We start from the raw sequence: 18,253 nt of genomic DNA, 5'->3' as shown, positions 1-18,253 counted from the left end.
GTTTTAAGTATCACTTGAATATAACTATAATACTGTTTCTTCTTTCGTATTGTCTTGTCATTGCAAAGAATAAGATATAAGAATTAAGATTAAATAAGCTCATATCTTTAGATTACACAGCTAACGAAGAGCTGAGTTTGCTGTTTCCTAACTTATTGGAAATAACTGTATTTTTTCTTTAACTTCTAAAATAAAGGCAGCAAAAGTCATAATGAGGAAGTTAGGACATAAGTAGCTTTATTATTAATGAGAGAAATATATGCACGTATTCCTTTATTGTTCTTTGGTCTGGGGATTTTATACTTTTCGTTATCTGTCAAACAAACTTGAAAAAAGTTAAGAGCTACTTGTTACCTCCAATTGATATTTGAACGATTGACTAAAGTGAAGTCAAGTGCTATATAAACTCATGAATGTTACGTGTTAATGCATTTGCTTTTGTTATAATAAAGTTGTTATATTTTTGGAAAGTGGAATTGTAGTAATTGCAACTATAAATGGTAACCTGCTATATAGCCAACAAATATACGCGCTCACCCGATGTGTGTCCTTTAATTTTCCGTGCTGGTTGTTTTGTATAGATTAATTTCGGATTAATATTTAATGCTAAATAATTCAGAGTGCAAAACAGCTAGTACTCAGAATTTCTGGAGACATAAATTATATGTGTGATTATTACGCAACACATATATAATTAATAAAGATACCTAGCACATTCTGTGCTATTTCTTGCAATATGGTACAACATTACAATATGGAAATAATTAGGAAAAAACCTTAAAAGTTGATGTACCTATTGTAAAATGAAATGAAATGAAATCTTTGAGTTTTACGTCCCACGGTTATGCCGGTTAGGCTAAAGGAAACGGTGATTATGAGAGATGAGTGAAAATGGTGGAATGAAGAAAGTGGGTGGAAACGGGAGAGCCCCGAGAAAACCCACGAGCACGGTGTTTGTCCACCACAAAGTTCACTTGGCGGGGGCTGGGATCAATACCTATTGTAACATTTATGGCAGGTTGCTAGTTACAAAAATGGTCAGTTATGGGAATGGCACGAGAATGTTGGAGGAAAATAGATTGTAATTAATAACAGATGACAGTGAATATAAAATTCCCCATAATAGTATTGTGTATTTGTGTACTTGTGTCATTCTTTTCCTCCCGTTATATAGTTTTGAGAAATTTAGTACAATGGTTCAGTTTAATGAAAGGAAGACTGGTTTTGAATATGAAAATGAACAGTCTAGCTCGAGTAGCAATGAATTTTTGGGATATCATTATGAGAATCCTTTATTTGGCAATGAAGCTAATAGTAGGCCGTATAATGAGTGTGCTTCTCCAAATTTGGGGAGCAGAGTTACAAATATACGAGGGGATGGAAGGACAGTAAATGTACCTCCACTAACCCGTAATTTCAGATTTTAATTTCGAAGCATGCCTCCGACGGTATGTATAAGGTTCAAATGGAAGAAATTAATAATCTACCTGTGATAGATGTTCGGAATACTGATTTAACCTTTAAATTTTTGACACAATTAGACAGTTGTCTCAGGGGACGGTATTTCCCATTGGATTTGGTGCTTTTCGCTTGTCTTTCTCGTACGAAAGGGGAAATTCAGAAGATGGTACAATCTTTAGTTGGAAGTTCCCTCGCATGGGAGACAGTTTGTAAAAGAATAATGTTGCGCTTCATCTCTACTATAGCTAGAACTCAGTACATGACACTTTACTTTGATACTACTATGAGTGAAGAAGAGACACTATCATTAACGTCCTTGATATGAATTTTGATGAAAATAATATTTGTAGTCTCATTGTGAATATGGTTACTCCTCAAACACATGAATTTTTAGTAGAACATGGACTACCTACTACCTTTGAAAATTTATTGACTTTAGCTGCTAGGTATGATACCTTATTTCGGTATAAAGTAGATTATTATAGGTTAAGAAACCGAACCACCGGGGACAAACGAGACCACGTACCATCCCGGAAACCTCCCCATATGTTGAATGCTCGTAGCATGCGAAATCAAGTATTTCAATTATCAAAAAAATTATGTTAATCAACTTTGTGATCAATATTTGGGTTATAAAGGAGACAGAGCCAGTAGATTGCAAATAAGCGATAACTATCAAGGCCCGAAAATAAATTCTTCTTCATTTGGAAATACGAGAAAATTTAATATTTCTGACAGTTTCAATAGAGAACACGGTGCTCAATCCCAATCACTGTTAAATGTAAAGGATGAAGAAATTGGAGATTCTACGGAATCTAGTATGTCTATCTCATGGAAAATGGTTAAAGAATTTAATTTCTGTATTGATTTATATTAAAGGTAAAGCTGTTCTTTATTTAATAGATACCGGTAGTAGTAGTAATTATATTAGCGTTATTTTCAACATTTACGTACTATGTGTCGTTTGAAAGTGAAGAATATGAATGTACAAACCATGGGTCTTGGAAACATGAAAATTTCGGTAACCAGAGAGTGCGTATTTATTTTCGAATGGGACGTCAGCAATTTTCTGAACTGTTTTATAGTATTGACTGTGATGATTTTGATATCTTACTGGGAAACTGTTTTCACACTAAGTACTGTGCTACTATAGACATACTTAACAACATATATCGAGTACAAAATAGGAGGTGAAGCGTTCCTATTCTGGATGCCTCTCAGTTGTCTATGGAAACCTCTCGCTCTTCCTTGTTTACTTCTAGGGGAGAGGATCGTGTTGGGCAACCACCACGCAACCTAGGATCGCTGAAAACATTGACCACCACTAGTACCTCAGCTGCTAATTATTTACAACCACACGATTTCCTGGAAACTGCTGCTTCTACGTCCAAGGTTGTTGTTCCGAATGAAACAGACCCGGATTTGGAGGTTTATTATGACCTCTCTGTTCTTCATCCTAAACTAGGAAGAAATACAAGGTAATTATCAGTTTCTCCTGAACTTTTACAGTTGGATCCTAGCTTACAGATATATGTTAATGAACTTTTAGAAAATTATAAGGATGTAATCACCCAGAAAATTGGTCGTGTTAAAAATTTTGAATATAAAATAGAAGTAAGTGATAAGACACCATTTAGGCAACAACCTTACAATTTTCCTACGTTTAAACAGAAAGAGTTAGAACAATTTATTGAAGAACTTGAGAAGGATGATATAGTAGAAATGGTTGAATTTTCACCCTTCATCTTGCTTTCATGTTAAGAATTCAGATAATAGTAGACGTTTGGTCGTGGTGTATGGCGAAATTAACAAACGAGTTATTTGTAATAACTTTCCGTCTCCTAATATGGAGAATGTTATTTCTAGCATTTCTAATCATACTTTATTTAGCAAAATTGGTCTCAGATCCTCTTTCTTCCAATTGCCCTTGACCAAAGACAAACGTCCTTATACGGCATTTGTGACAAAAAATAAAATCTATCAATTTAAGGTCTGTCATATGGGGTTTTTAATAGATCCTTTGTATTGAGTAATTTGATGAGTAAGGTACTTGATGGGTTAATTGGTAAAAATCTAGATATTCAATAATGATATTCTCCTGTTTAGCTCTGATGTCGAGAGTCATAAGAAATTATTAGAGGAAGTTTTTTTTCTCGTTTGAGAAAATGTGGTATAATTGTTTCCCCTGAGAAAACATTTCTTTTTCAAACTTCTGTTAAATATTAAGGATTTCGATTTGAAAAGGGGACTATGAGTATAGACCCTGAAAGAATTAAGGCAATTAAGGATATACCAAAACCTAAAAATCGTAAAGTTGTTAGCAAAATTTGTTCATTTTTTGCCTTTTATTCAAAATTTTTAAGAAATTACTCAGAATTAATTGCTCCATTACAGGAATTCGGTTCTCCTAAGAGAACATTTAAGTGGACTAAAGATCATGAGAGCACTTCAAAATTTAAAAGATGAATTTTGAAAGTCCCTAATATGAATTCTGGTTTTGTTGTCCATTCGGATAGTAGTTTACGTCATTTTTTCTGGAGTTTTAAGTCAGTATGATGAACATGATAATTTAAAACCTGTTTCTATGTTCTCGAAAGCTATTCCACCTACTGATTGGAGCAAGAATGTTTATGAATTGGAATTTAAGGCCTCAACTCTGCTTAGAATGGTTGGGTACTATTTATTTAATCCATTTGTGGTGTGAAGTGATAGTAAAAGTTTGTCTGGGCTTTTAACTAATCTTAAACGTCAACGGCGATATGCAACACTTTTAGAAAAACTAGCTTGTTTTAGATTTAGAACAGTCCATATCCGGACGATGGTAAATTGTATAGCTGATTTTCTCAGCCGTGTTGGAAATCATTTAGAATTTTACACTAAAGATGAAAATACTGTAAAACTTGTTAAAGATCATGGTAAAAGTGTAAATGTGTCTTTTGTAAATTTTTGGAAGTATCCTGATTTCAGTATTCCCTTAAAAGACCATCAAAGGAAAGACCCTCGACTGAAGGAAATTATTACCAAACTAGAGAATAAACAGGAGGTAAGAGGTTATAAATTGCAAAATAATATCTGATTAAAACAAACGAAAGGTAAAGCTGGACAAGGTTTCAGAGCTGTTGCACCTTCTTCATTAGTAAATTCAATTCTTGAGTACACCCATAATTCTTTAGTACCTGGAGGTCACATGGGAATTAAAAAGATCATAAATAAGGTGTCCTCACGCTTTACATGGCCATCTATGTATTCAGATATTAAGAATTACATTAAATTTTGGGATGTATGTCAGAAAATGCAAGGATAAAACTACCAAACCATTGGGTACTTATTATACTAGAACAGTTAAGCATTCTAATTATGTATGGCATATTGACGTAGCTGACCGACTGCCTAATAATTCTGGTTATGAATATATTTTGATTGTAACCGACTCTTTTAGTAGATTTGTGTTTTTAGAAAACTAGATTCTAAAACAATTTGTAATAAACTGTTAGATTTGTCTGAGATATGGGTTTCCTGGTTCTGTGTTACACTATGGCGCTTCATATTTCATGTCAGGTTTCTTCACTCAGTTCCTATATTCTTATGGTATTCAGGATGTTAGATTATCCCCTTATAACCCGTCGCCGAATAAAGCAGAAAGGACAGTAAGGTCAGTGAAGAACTTGATTCGTGCGTATGTTGATAAATTACAGAGTATATGGGCCCAATTGTTAACTAAAATCGCGTTCACTATCATTATTATCATGAACGAAATAACTTGGTTTTCGCCTAGTGAAATTTATATGGTGAGAAAATTTATCATCCTTTAGATATAAAATGGTTGTTAGATCTTGAAATTCTTGACGATGATCAAAATAAAGAAGAGAAGTTTGCTACCATAAGTAGTAACATTCATAATGCTTGGAAACGAAGTGAGAAAATGTATTCACAGAAACATATCCCAGTTAATATACATATTGGAGATCTTGTATTACTTAAAAGAATGATGAAATTATCTGTGGAGAAACACTTTAACGTCAAAATATCGCCTCCTTAGGATTGCCCGTTTGTTGTACTAAGCAAACCAACACAGAACACGGTTTGGCTAGAAAATGTAGAGAATCCTACTATTAGGTTGAAGAGACATGTAAGTTTTTGTAAACCATATAATGTACCTCAAAACCATGTTCTGAATGTCCTAAATGTTTAAAATCGTCTTAAAAATCTCTTAACTCGACTGGAATTTGTAGTTAAATTAATTGTTTTGTATATAATAATGTTTGAATTCTTGTTGTATTTGTTTAATTGTTTTTCCTGCAGAAAAAATCTTCACGTGAGTTAAGGACTAGGAGAGGTTGTAGAGCTAGTCATCATCATCATCATTTGTGTACGTCGAAGTGTTGTTTGTAAAGGATTTCAATTTTTGGAAAAAATTGTAAGAGGATATATTGGAAGATAATTGGTAATGTACAAAAAATTATAATTCTCCTATTGTTTAGTTATTGTTTTTGGAAGGAGAAATTTATAGTCTTCCGCGGGGGGATTTTGTGTTGCGTTTAGTCGAATAATACATTTTTTTGTTAAAAATTTATTGTTAATAAAATATCCATAGTCAATGACAATAAGAGTATCAGCTTTAAACGCAGTGCCAGTTGGCCTTGAGTTACCTATCGCTGGAAGTTTTCATACTTCCCACTGCATGGCGCTAGTTTTGCCTTTTCGCTCTTCTGGAGTGTGCAGCAAGCGAATGGCATAATGTGCTAAGTAACTACCTTGAGTGTAGTTCGAACGAAACTTGCTGCGACAGGATAATAGGGAAGAGTGAAATGTAATTGTGTTAATATGTGATTATGGATTGGAATTGATTTGAAGTTTGATTTAAAGGAGAATTTTGGCAAAACTAACCACTAAAATAGTTTTCTCTTTTCAAATTTTGAGACAAAAATAAGAGAGTGAAAATGTTATGGAAAATGAATGATTCGTATGGGTTTGTATGGTAGTTTTAAGTATCACTTGAATATAACTATAATACTGTTTCTTCTTTCGTATTGTCTTGTCATTGCAAAGAGTAAGATATAAGAATTAAGATTAAATAAGCTCGTATCTTTAGATTACACAGCTAACGAAGAGCTGAGTTTGCTGTTTCCTAACTTATTGGAAATAACTGTATTTTTTCTTTAACTTCTAAAATAAAGGCAGCAAAAGTCATAATGAGGAAGTTAGGACATAAGTAGCTTTATTATTAATGAGAGAAATATATGCACGTATTCCTTTATTGTTCTTTGGTCTGGGGATTTTATACTTTTCGTTACCTGTCAAACAAACTTGAAAAAAGTTAAGAGCTACTTGTTACCTCCAATTGATATTTGAACGATTGACTAAAGTGAAGTCGAGTGCTATATAAACTCATGAATGTTACGTGTTAATGCATTTGCTTTTGTTATAATAAAGTTGTTATATTTTTGGAAAGTGGAATTGTAGTAATTGCAACTATAAATGGTAACCTGCTATATAGCCAACAAATATACGCGCTCACCCGATGTGTGTCCTTTAATTTTCCGTGCTGGTTGTTTTGTATAGATTAATTTCAGATTAATATTTAATGCTAAATAATTCAGAGTGCAAAACAGCTAGTACTCAGAATTTCTGGAGACATAAATTATATGTGTGATTATTACGCAACACATATATAATTAATAAAGATACCTAGCACATTCTGTGCTATTTCTTGCAATATGGTACAATATTACAATAAGGAAATAATTAGGAGAAAACCTTAAAAGTTGATGTACCTATTGTAACATTTATGGCAGGTTGCTAGTTACAAAAATGGTCAGTTATGGGAATGGCACGAGAATGTTGGAGGAAAATAGATTGTAATTAATAACAGATGACAGTGAATATAAAATTCCCCATAATAGTATTGTGTATTTGTGTACTTGTGTCATTCTTTTCCTCCCGTTATATAGTTTTGAGAAATTTAGTACAATGGTTCAGTTTAATGAAAGGAAGACTGGTTTTGAATATGAAAATGAACAGTCTAGCTCGAGTAGCGATGAATTTTTGGGATATCATTATGAGAATCCTTTATTTGGCAATGAAGCTAATAGTAGGCCGTATAATGAGTGTGCTTCTCCAAATTTGGGGAGCAGAGTTACAAATATACGAGGGGATGGAAGGACAGTAAATGTACCTCCACTAACCCGTAATTTCAGATTTTAATTTCGAAGCATGCCTCCGACGGTATGTATAAGGTTCAAATGGAAGAAATTAATAATCTACCTGTGATAGATGTTCGGAATACTGATTTAACCTTTAAATTTTTGACACAATTAGACAGTTGTCTCAGGGGACGGTATTTCCCATTGGATTTGGTGCTTTTCGCTTGTCTTTCTCGTACGAAAGGGGAAATTCAGAAGATGGTACAATCTTTAGTTATAAGTTCCCTCGCATGGGAGACAGTTTGTAAAAGAATAATGTTGCGCTTCATCTCTACTATAGCTAGAACTCAGTACATGACACTTTACTTTGATACTACTATGAGTGAAGAAGAGACACTATCATTAACGTCCTTGATATGAATTTTGATGAAAATAATATTTGTAGTCTCATTGTGAATATGGTTACTCCTCAAACACATGAATTTTTAGTAGAACATGGACTACCTACTACCTTTGAAAATTTATTGACTTTAGCTGCTAGGTATGATACCTTATTTCGTTATAAAATAGATTATTATAGGTTAAGAAACCGAACCACCGGGGACAAACGAGACCACGTACCATCCCGGAAACCTCCCCATATGTTGAATGCTCGTAGCATGCGAAATCAAGTATTTCAATTATCAAAAAAATTATGTTAATCAACTTTGTGATCAATATTTGGGTTATAAAGGAGACAGAGCCAGTAGATTGCAAATAAGCGATAACTATCAAGGCCCGAAAATAAATTCTTCTTCATTTGGAAATACGAGAAAATTTAATATTTCTGACAGTTTCAATAGAGAACACGGTGCTCAATCCCAATCACTGTTAAATGTAAAGGATGAAGAAATTGGAGATTCTACGGAATCTAGTATGTCTTTATCTCATGGAAAATAGTTAAAGAATTTAATTTCTGTATTGATTTATATTAAAGGTAAAGCTGTTCTTTGTTTAATAGATACCGGTAGTAGTAGTAATTATATTAGCGTTATTTTCAACATTTACGTACTATGTGTCGTTTGAAAGTGGAGAATATGAATGTACAAACCACGGGTCTTGGAAACACGAAAATTTCGGTAACCAGAGAGTGCGTATTTATTTTCGAATGGGACGGCAGCAATTTTCTGAACTGTTTTATAGTATTGACTGTGATGATTTTGATATCTTACTGGGAAACTGTTTTCACACTAAGTACTGTGCTACTATAGACATACTTAACAACATATATCGAGTACAAAATAGGAGGTGAAGCGTTCCTATTCTGGATGCCTCTCAGTTGTCTATGGAAACCTCTCGCTCTTCCTTGTTTACTTCTAGGGGAGAGGATCGTGTTGGGCACCAACACGCAACCTAGGATCGCTGAAAACATTGTCCACCACTAGTACCTCAGCTGCTAATTATTTACAACCGCACGATTTCCTGGAAACTGCTGCTTCTACGTCCAAGGTTGTTGTTCCGAATGAAACAGACCCGGATTTGGAGGTTTATTATGACCTCTCTGTTCTTCATCCTAAACTGGGAAGAAATACAAGGTAATTATCAGTTTCTCCTGAACTTTTACAGTTGGATCCTAGCTTACAGATATATGTTAATGAACTTTTAGAAAATTATAAGGATGTAATCACCCAGAAAATTGATCATGTTAAAAATTTTGAATATAAAATAGAAGTGATAAGACACCCTTTAGGCAACAACCTTACAATTTTCCTACGTTTAAACAGAAAGAGTTAGAACAATTTATTGAAGAACTTGAGAAGGATGATATAGTAGAAATGGTTGAATTTTCACCCTTCATCTTGCTTTCATGTTAAGAATTCAGATAATAGTAGACGTTTGGTCGTGGTGTATGGCGAAATTAACAAACGAGTTATTTGTAATAACTTTCCGTCTCCTAATATGGAGAATGTTATTTCTAGCATTTCTAATCATACTTTATTTAGCAAAATTGGTCTCAGATCCTCTTTCTTCCAATTGCCCTTGACCAAAGACAAACGTCCTTATACGGCATTTGTGACAAAAAATAAAATCTATCAATTTAAGGTCTGTCATATGGGGTTTTTAATAGATCCTTTGTATTGAGTAATTTGATGAGTAAGGTACTTGATGGGTTAATTGGTAAAAATCTAGATATTCAATAATGATATTCTCCTGTTTAGCTCTGATGTCGAGAGCCATAAGAAATTATTAGGAAGTTTTTTTCTCGTTTGAGAAAATGTGGTATAATTGTTACCCCTGAGAAAAGATTTCTTTTTCAAACTTCTGTTAAATATTAAAGATTTCGATTTGAAAAGGGGACTATGAGTATAGACCCTGAAAGAATTAAGGCAATTAAGGATACCAAAACCTAAAAATCGTAAAGTTGTTAGCAAAATTTGTTCATTTTTTGCCTTTTATTCAAAATTTTTAAGAAATTACTCAGAATTAATTGCTCCATTACATGAATTCGGTTCTCCTAAGAGAACATTTAAGTGGACTAAAGATCATGAGAGCACTTCAAAATTTAAAAGATGAATTTTGAAAGTCCCTGATATGAATTCTGGTTTTGTTGTCCATTCGGATAGTAGTTTACGTCATTTTTCTGGAGTTTTAAGTCAGTATGATGAACATGATAATTTAAAACCTGTTTCTATGTTCTCGAAAGCTATTCCACCTACTGATTGGAGCAAGAATGTTTATGAATTGGAATTTAAGTCCTTAACTCTGCTTAGAATGGTTGGGTACTATTTATTTAATCCATTTGTGGTGTGGAGTGATAGTAAAAGTTTGTCTGGGCTTTTAACTAATCTTAAACGTCAACGGCGATATGCAACACTTTTTGAAAAACTAGCTTGTTTTAGATTTAGAACAGTCCATATCCGGACGATGGTAAATTGTATAGCTGATTTTCTCAGCCGTGTTGGAAATCATTTAGAATTTTACACTAAAGATGAAAATACTGTAAAACTTGTTAAAGATCATGGTAAAAGTGTAAATGTGTCTTTTGTAAATTTTTGGAAGTACCCTGATTTCAGTATTCCCTTAAAAGACCATCAAAGGAAAGACCCTCGACTGAAGGAAATTATTACCAAACTAGAGAATAAACAGGAGGTAAGAGGTTATAAATTGCAAAATAATATCTGATTAAAACAAACGAAAGGTAAAGCTGGACAAGGTTTCAGAGCTGTTGTACCTTCTTCATTAGTAAATTCAATTCTTGAGTACACCCATAATTCTTTAGTACCTGGAGGTCACATGGGAATTAAAAAGATCATAAATAAGGTGTCCTCACGCTTTACATGGCCATCTATGTATTCAGATATTAAGAATTACATTAAATTTTGGGATGTATGTCAGAAAATGCAAGGATAAAACTACCAAACCATTGGGTACTTATTATACTAGAACAGTTAAGCATTCTAATTATGTATGGCATATTGACGTAGCTGACCGACTGCCTAATAATTCTGGTTATGAATATATTTTGATTGTAACCGACTCTTTTAGTAGATTTGTGTTTTTAGAAAACTAGATTCTAAAACAATTTGTAATAAACTGTTAGATTTGTCTGAGATATGGGTTTCCTGGTTCTGTGTTACACTATGGCGCTTCATATTTCATGTCAGATTTCTTCACTCAGTTCCTATATTCTTATGGTATTCAGGATGTTAGATTATCCCCTTATAACCCGTCGCCGAATAAAGCAGAAGAGAAATCTTGAAATTCTTGACGATGATCAAAATCAAGAGAAGTTTGCTACCATAAGTAGTAACATTCATAATGCTTGGAAACGAAGTGAGAAAATCTATTCACAGAAACATATCCCAGTTAATATGCATATTGGAGATCTTGTATTACTTAAAAGAATGATGAAATTATCTGTGGAGAAACACTTTAACCTCAAAATATCGCCTCCTTAGGATTGCCCGTTTGTTGTACTAAGCAAACCAACACAGAACATGGTTTGGCTAGAAAATGTAGAGGATCCTACTATTAGGTTGAAGAGACATGTAAGTTTTTGTAAACCATATAATGTACCTCAAAACCATGTTCTGAATGTCCTAAATATCTAAAATCGTCTTAAAAATCTCTTAACTAGACTGGAGTTTGTAGTTAAATTAATTGTTTTGTATATAATAATGTTTGAATTCTTGTTGTATTTGTTTAATTGTTTTTCCTGCAGAAAAATCTTCACGTGAGTTAAGGACTAGGAGAGGTTGTAGAGCTAGTCCAAGAGGATATATTGGAAGATAATTGGTAATGTACAAAAAATTATAATTCTCCTATTGTTTAGTTATTGTTTTTGGAAGGAGAAATTTATAGTCTTCCGCGGGGGGATTTTGTGTTGCGTTTAGTCGAATAATACATTTTTTGTTAAAAATTTATTGTTAATAAAATATCCATAGTCAATGACAATAAGCGTATCAGCTTTAAACGCAGTGCCAGTTGGCGTTGAGTTACCTATCGCTGGAAGTTTTCATACTTCCCACTGCATGGCGCTAGTTTTGCCTTTTCGCTCTTCTGGAGTGTGCAGCAAGCGAATGGCATAATGTGCTAAGTAACTACCTTGAGTATAGTTCGAACGAAACTTGCTGCGACAGGATAATAGGGAAGAGTGAAATGTAATTGCGTTAATATGTGATTATGGATTGGAATTGATTTGAAGTTTGATTTAAAGGAGAATTTTGGCAAAACTAACCACTAAAATAGTTTTCTCTTTTCAAATTTTGAGACAAAAATAAGAGAGTGAAAATGTCATGGAAAACGAATGATTCGTATCGGTTTGTATGGTAGTTTTAAGTATCACTTGAATATAACTATAATACTGTTTCTTCTTTCGTATTGTCTTGTCATTGCAAAGAATAAGATATAAGAATTAAGATTAAATAAGCTCATGTCTTTAGATTACACAGCTAACGAAGAGCTGAGTTTGCTGTTTCCTAACTTATTGGAAATAACTATTTTTTCTTTAACTTCTAAAATAAAGGCAGCAAAAGTCATAATGAGGAAGTTAGGACATAAGTAGCTTTATTATTAATGAGAGAAATATATGCACGTATTCCTTTATTGTTCTTTGGTCTGGGGATTTTATACTTTTCGTTATCTGTCAAACAAACTTGAAAAAAGTTAAGAGCTACTTGTTACCTCCAATTGATATTTGAACGATTGACTAAAGTGAAGTCAAGTGCTATATAAACTCATGAATGTTACGTGTTAATGCATTTGCTTTTGTTATAATAAAGTTGTTATATTTTTGGAAAGTGGAATTGTAGTAATTGCAACTATAAATGGTAACCTGCTATACAGCCAACAAATATACGCGCTCACCCGATGTATGTCCTTTAATTTTCTATGCTGGTGGTTTTGTATAGATTAATTTCAGATTATATTTAATTCTAAATACTTCAGGGTGCAAAACAGCTAGTACTGAGAATTTCTGGAAGCATAGATTATATGTTTGTTTATTACGCAAGAATAGTAAGATACAGTACATTATTGAACTGCGGATAAATTATACTGTTTCTCTCTCTGAATAAAGCGCGAAATTTTGATTATTCGCAAATGAAGAAAACTGACCCTATTTCTACTTGACATAATTTTAAAATAGGCGTAAATCAGTGAGGTTCACCTATTTGAACCGTATATATGCGGAACGTTTTTATAAATGGCAATAAAGTTATGTGATAAGTAGAAAAAAATAAAATTAATAAACAAGTAAAAGGAGAAACGGAATCCTCAAAATGCCGAATTACGCGTTCCAAAAGGAAATTAATCTTTAACAAATTCTTTGTTTTAGAAGTGATTAGCAACCCACTTTTGAATCCTTGGTTTAAATAATGGAAGGCGAGCTTCGTAACAATCTGGAAGAAATAGGGTAATAGTTAATAGTACAGTACGTGCTTCTTTAAAACGTACGCGCGTGCGTGTGATAAAAATAATGAATTCAATTTATTTAAGAAAGCACAGTACTCTGAGTTTTGTTCTTAATAACCTAAATTGGGTCACTTGTAAAATCTGGGTCTACCTGGAAAACTAACATTTTTTGTGTTATATGGTATACAAATGAGAGAACTATATTAGATATGTCGTTTTCTTCCAGACAAATGAAAAGTAGGCACCTAAAAGATACAATATGAATGGTCATAAGTGCTGTGTGTTATTTAAAGATTGGTCTAAAAATTCTCACTGCAATTGATTTTTAATTTTCTGTAAATTGTCCTTGTTTCCGCAATAAAAGTGATTTTTACCTGGTTGTGCTAAATATCATTGTTTTGAGAAGTTTGCTAATGATACGAATTAGTTTTACATTTCCACTTAATTTCTTGGACAATTTGTGGCCGTTTTTTTTATTTCCTTCTGTTTTTCTACTAAAATGATTATACTGATCAGGGTATATACAACGATGACATTATTGAAGTTTCGCCTGAACCTACCTACAACCGCAGAGAAGTTGTTTCTAAATTTGACTTTATAGCAAAGAATATCAATACGTGAATTTTGTCCTTATCGTTTTGTGTTACACCATTTTATGATAATAGTATCCTATGATGTTTTTGTAAAGGGTTAACGTAAATGTACACTTGTAAAAATGGTACCTGGTAATTTTGTAAACCAATGTAAGGCAATTACTGATCTGACACATACATAAATTTAATTAAATTATGTACGGCATGTTTTAGTGTCTTAAAGAAGTCTCAAGAGCTTATGCGTGTATTGGCAGATACCAAACTTTCCCTTGCATTGTTTGAAAAACTACCGTGTATGAAAGCACAATGCAAAAACATTTTTTACTGGTTCTGTAGGTCTTCAGGAAGAGAAACCTACCACTGTAGCTAGTTTAGATTGATTCAATAATTTATTGTGTTTAACTAAAAGGTTGTGCAAAAAAAAGTCTGTTTTTTTTTATTTAAAACAGCCTAGGAACACATTACTGTGAAAGAAACATAGGCATGTTGTATATCAATCTTCTCAGGAAATTGTGAGCTTGCAAGCGGTTTTTTCCAAATAGTATCATCTTTTACACTGCTCTTACTACTATGAAAAGACACATATTTTCCAAGTAGTCCCGAAAGCTTGGAAACAGCACATTTTGCCTCCTGGGAGGCTTCAGTCTCAGTAATTTTTTTATGACTGCAGGGAAAGGTAACATCTACTAAACTCTAGAAACACCGCAAGGAGAAGAAAATTAAATGCAGTAAATAACAAAGGGTAGTATGAAAAAGAAAAAAGCTTTCAAGCAACCCTAGTTTACGGTACTTTTTATTTATCATATCATCCTTCAATAATGTTACTGTTGAGATTCTGTTAAGCATTAATTCATATACGTATTCGAAAATTAATAGTTAATGGATATTAAATCAATGGTACGATCGTGTAATGAGTCCTTTCTCAAACAGTGAGGAAGAAGGTGCTTTAATAGTTGTATTTTCTAAATGTTAGAGTAATCTGCTCTCAAGAGTTTCTTAATCAAATGAATGGAATGCTAGTTTCGGATTTTTTAAAAAGAAATATAAATTGTTCCCGAAATCTGAAGAGAAGAGATGGACCCAGGTTTTTGGTATGAGGTACTCAGTGTAACGAAAACATGACCTTGCACACTTCTGCTCACCGCGGAGGTAAGATACTGAAAAGAAAATATACCTTGAGTAAGATTTCCATTTCAAGAGGATGTTGAAATATTAAAGAGAATTTATAGCTAGAAGGAGTGAACGCTATTAGATCACTTTTCCAAACAAAAGTAACCCAAATAAAAGTATGGTTAATTTTAACAATTTACTGTGTTATTTCTCCACTCATATTTATGAACAATAACATTTCCTGAGCTAAAACTTTAGAAACTTGTTACTCTAGTAAATATTCATTCCCACATGTTATATCAAACAGGGGACCAGATCGTTATAGGAACAAAAATCCATATTCAAAGTTTCCTAGTGGCTACATTGTAGTTAGTATTCTTAGTGTAATAAAATTTTAAGAACTGAATTTTTAACAAATCATTATATTGTATAAAACATATTAAGAAGTTTTATTCCAATGCTAAAGTTATTTAAATAATAAAAAATTTTGTATTGTTTTCAGGAATAGCCATTGAATAAAAAATGTATCAAACACTTCGTTAATTAGTAATGAAAATCTAGATAGAACAAAAAGAATTTTAGACAAACAGTGTTACTTGGTTATTAGCTAGTGAGGTTCTCAGACAATTACGTAGAGTTGAAAGCCGTTAGGAGAAAACAAAAAGAAAACCAAAGCTATTATAGAGAACCTCAGAGTCAGAATTATGTAAATCATCAGATATAAAAATGTACGGGAGAGACCAGGCATGATCCAGAATTCAGATTTCTAATTCAAATTCAGCGACAGAGCTTGACTCGGACGTGGGTGGACAACCTAAAACTAAAAACTGCTATTCACTTTACTGTAAGTTGTATTTTTCATCTTTTTACGATACTGTTACATTAGAGTTCCAAGTTTCATGTATTGGTTTCCTGCGTAGTTTCATTTTATATCTTTTGTCTTTAATTTTACGTAATTTATGCAAACAGTATAGACACATTCAGGGCCGGATCCAAGATTATCTGAAGGGGGTGCTCCGATAATTCCCAAAATAACCAATCCTACTGAAACTCTTCAAAGTGACGAGTGACAATATCCTTTACCCGTGACAACGCTGATGCATAGAACGGAAGGGAGTATTTTAAAGAGGGTCGCAAGTGTCATGCAGGAAAAAATGTTCTTTTCTCCTCCTGGCTTGTTTGCCTCCATACTTGACATATGTTATATTGTTTTGCTTGGTGAATCCTTTTCCTTCAACCTTTAAAAAATAGACTTAAACTATTGCTTTTGGCATAGCTCTGCTTCCTTTTAAGTCCCAAACGGAAACATGATGACAGAAAGTTTTGGAAATTGTTGCTATTTTCACTGCTAGCTTCTCATTTTAGATAGTGTATATTTACAACGAAGGGGGGAGGGGGGAGTGGGTACACGTGCACCAGTGCACCCCCTAAATCCGTCCCTGAACACATTACAATTACTGAATTATGTAATGACAATACATATCTATGTTTGTGAATGTACGTATAGTTTACATCTTATTCAAAACTTCGTTACCATATTCAATTTTTGTAACGAAATGGATCGGTAACGAAATAGATGAAAAGATCAGGTAGCTGCTGTCACATTCAGGCAAAATGATATTTTAGCAGAGCAATATTTTCTCAAAAAAGAAGTAGTCATTTCTTCAGTTTTGTACGTACCTCTAGTTCTTTTCTGAACTTTTAATAATTACATTAGAGTATGTTATGTTTTTCCGTGTAACGTGGGTTCTTGTCCCCACGGCATGGCGCGTCCTCAGGTTGCGGATCGAGGAGAAGGCCTCTAGATATAGAGGTTAGCTGCGAATATACTGAATAAGCAGTCGCGGACAGCCGACTAGGAGTGGTGCTCCAGCTTGGGGGTTTGGGTAGGGCTAACAACCTCATCCTGTAAAAAAAAAAAAAAGCACTTGTTCAGAAATATTCACAAAAGCCTCGGACAAGGACTGATAATTTGGCACGACCTCAGCAAAAGAAAATGGACATGAGATTTGGAACATGGAATATTAGGAGTCTTTATAGGGCAGGCGCGTTAAAATCCGTAACGAGTGAGTTAGAAAAATACAGGATGGACGTAGTAGCAGTTCAGGAAGTTAGGTGGGAAGGAAATGGATCTGAGAATTTCGGAAATTTTACGTTCTTTTACGGGGAAGGAAATAAAAATCACCAGTTAGGAACAGGGTTTTTCGTTCATAAACATATTACCAGCAATTAAACGGGTTGAATTTGTTACTGATAGACTTTCTTTTATTACTCTTAAGGGATGGTGGTGTGATATTATTGTTTTAAATGTACATGCCCCAACTGAAGATAAGGATAACGATATAAAAGACAGTTTTTACGAAGAAGTGGAACGGATATTTGACCAACTACCGCGATACCACATGAAAATTCTATTAGGGGATTTCAATGCGAAGGTAGGACGAGAGGATATTTTCAAACCGATTATAGGGAACGAAAGTCTGCATAAGGAAAGTAATGACAACGGTGTTAGACTCGTGAACTTTGTAACATCCAAAGACCTAATCGTGAAGAGTGCAAAATTCCCACATCACGACGTTCATAAATACACTTGGACATCACCAAACGAAAAAACACACAACCAAATTGATCACATTTTAGTAGATAGAAGAAGGCAATCTAGCATAATTGATGTCCGGTCGTTTAGAGGGGCTGATTGTGACACTAAACACTACCTGGTAGTAGCGATAATACGAGAGAGGTTATCGTTGAATAAAGGTAATTTTCATTGTCCGAAAACGGAGAGATTCAATTTAAAGAAATTATAAGAGAGCCAGGTAAGAGAGAAAAAACAGATTGAAGTTTCGAATAGATTCTCGGCTTTAGAAGATTCGGAGTGCACTAGCATTGAGGATACCTGGATTGAAATTAGAGATAGCATTAACAGTTCAGCAAAAGAAAAATTGGTACACGCGGAAATACGTAGGAACAAACCATGGTTCGGCCAGGAATGCATTAAACTAGCAGAGAAGAGAAAACAGGCAAAATTACGCTGGCTACAAAATCCGAATGAAA

The 18,253-nt window shown here is 33.7% G+C and overlaps 1 protein-coding gene across 1 annotated transcript in view; it reads left to right on the top strand.

Annotated features, from left to right (window-relative positions):
• The first annotated feature begins 7,603 nt into the window (after window positions 1-7,603).
• Window positions 7,604-18,253, top strand: part of LOC145685372 (glutamate-gated chloride channel alpha-like) — a 198,619-nt gene continuing 187,969 nt past the window's right edge. Inside the window, exons 1-2 of the mRNA XM_081757761.1 lie at window positions 7,604-9,178; window positions 11,806-11,879. The gene's annotated coding sequence lies outside the window, so the exon portion shown is untranslated. The remainder of the gene's footprint in view (window positions 9,179-11,805; window positions 11,880-18,253) is intronic.

Source organism: Thermobia domestica, chromosome 5 (assembly GCF_964235325.1).
Source record: "Thermobia domestica chromosome 5, izTheDome1.hap1.1, whole genome shotgun sequence".
In the NCBI taxonomy this organism is placed as follows: Eukaryota; Metazoa; Arthropoda; class Insecta; order Zygentoma; family Lepismatidae; genus Thermobia; species Thermobia domestica.
This window is presented reverse-complemented; position numbering and strand designations above follow the sequence as displayed.